This window comes from Tupaia chinensis, unplaced genomic scaffold (assembly GCF_000334495.1).
Source record: "Tupaia chinensis unplaced genomic scaffold, TupChi_1.0 Scaffold143584_1, whole genome shotgun sequence".
NCBI lineage: Eukaryota > Metazoa > Chordata > Mammalia > Scandentia > Tupaiidae > Tupaia > Tupaia belangeri.
In genome coordinates this window covers 7,157,641-7,159,724 of record NW_006203430.1, presented here as the reverse complement: position 1 = coordinate 7,159,724, position 2,084 = coordinate 7,157,641, and the positions used below count along the sequence as shown (strand labels likewise).

The following is a 2,084-nucleotide window of genomic DNA, read 5'->3' as shown; positions in this document are numbered from 1 at the left end:
CTAGTCCATTCTGGCCTTCAGTGTCCTGGTAGTGATCTTGTCCTTAATGCAAAGATGATGACTTCCATGCCAGACACTGTGTCCTGGTCTACAGCATTCAGCATGGCCTGGGAGATGGTTTCAAACAGGTGTTCTGGGTCCCCATTGGGCTCCCAGCGGGATTCACACATGCCGTACATTTGTTCAGAGCAGGTACCACTGACCACAAGGTCATCGTGGGGCACCGATGAGGTCTAGAAAGCAAACGAAGTGCTTAAAGGCCTTTGGGTCCAGCCCAGCAATGACTGGCTCAGTGTAGTTAGGGCCAAACCGTTTCTCATACAGGAGGTTGGCCACTGTGCTCATGAAGGTGTAAGGCTTGATCTTCCGGCCCTCCTGGAACTTGAGGTGTTGGGCAACTATCTGGATGTCGGTGGGCTTATGTACCGGTCACCCATAGCAAAGATCATCTGAAAGTTCGAGGTCCTCCCCTGTGCCTGGCTTCTGAAGTGCCTGTCTGCAGTGATGGCCACACAGTTCTTCCCTTTCTTGGCCATGATGGCCCCTCCGTTATAGGGCATAATAGACATGATTGCAGTTACTAGGACCCGCAACTGTCATTCCTTCTTTTTTTGTTGTTGTTTTTTAATTGATAGAGGGCATGTACACTTGGGGAAGGTGGGGATGGACAAAGAGGAAAAGTGAAAAAGCATCTCTGAGGGAAATGGCCACACTACAATCCCTTCTTTATTCTCCTGTCAGGATTTTGGGCATGAATACACATGTGCCTGGTGGGTTTTTTTGTTTGTTTGTTTTTTGTTTTTCCAAGCTGCTGGGTACAGGCTGTGAACTGCTGAGTCAGCCATGTGGGGTCAGTCACCTTAACTACCACACCACTAGCTGGCCCATCACTACCATGACTCTTAACAGCATAAGCTGAGCTTGTTTTGGAGTTTATATCTTGAGAATCAAGCAGCATGTACTGTCTGTTTGTCTAACCTTTTCCCCTGAACTTTGTGAGATTGATCCATACTGTTCGCATATAGTTGTAATTCACTTACATTTTAGTATATTTTATTGTGTGAATATATTTGTCCACTAGACTTTAGAAAGGCAAATGTATATGTCCTCTGGCCAATTAAAAAAAAAGAAAACAAAAAAAACACTGGGCCATCAAGGGTGTAGAAGTAAAGTCACCTGGATTCCCCATGGCCGATTTTGCAGTTCAAGTCCTGGATCTGGTGGCTTGAAAAACATGCTGGGTGCATGTGTGAATGTATCTAAAATCCCAAGAGGAGAACAGAGAAAAGGGATTGTGGTGTGTCATACCCCATGGGGGCCGATTTCTCACTTCTCTGTCTCTTTCTCTCTGTGATGAGTGCATCCTTCGAGCAGACTAAAAGCAAATAAACAAAAGACAGTCAATCTGGGACATTTGCATACAGTTAGCAGGAATTTGATTCCTGTCAGGCAAATGGAAGGGTTATAGTTTTAATAATAGCAGAACCTGCTGGCCCATATTTGGCTTCTGAAAACTGATTCTTGTGTCTTTTTATCTTTTTATCTTGCTGATGCATTTTTAAAAATTGGGTCCGTTGTCTTTTTCTCCTTATATTTTCCATTTTCATTCTTGCCCCTAATCTAATTAGAGGCCGAATTCCTGTCTGATAACACTCTTTTAATGTCTTGTGTGTCTGAGAGAGAAATGTGTGTGCGTATGTATATATACACATATATACATTTATATATGTATGTAATATAAACATACACACATTCATACACACTGTGTATTCATGCGTTTTATACACACATACATGCACACACAAATGACAGGTAATATATAGTGACTAATATCACCCTGTGTTGCCTGATTCCAGGCTTGGCCATATCTTCCTGGCGTTGTAGAGAAAATGCTATGTTAGAGGAATCCCTATTTACAGAATTCATCTGTTCATTTCACCAATATTGGAGTGCCTTCCGAGTGCACCTGTGCTAGATGTTGAAGATACGGAGAGGAATAAAATGCATCCATGCCTTCTAAAAACCTCACAGATGTAGAGGCCGGCAGGTGGCATGGTGGTTAAGGGCGCTGGACTCCCATATGG

At 43.5% G+C, this 2,084-nt stretch overlaps 1 pseudogene; it reads right to left on the bottom strand.

Annotated features, from left to right (window-relative positions):
• LOC102484871 (proteasome subunit beta type-3 pseudogene) lies at positions 1-569 on the bottom strand (annotated as a pseudogene).
• Positions 570-2,084: the final 1,515 nt, after the last annotated feature.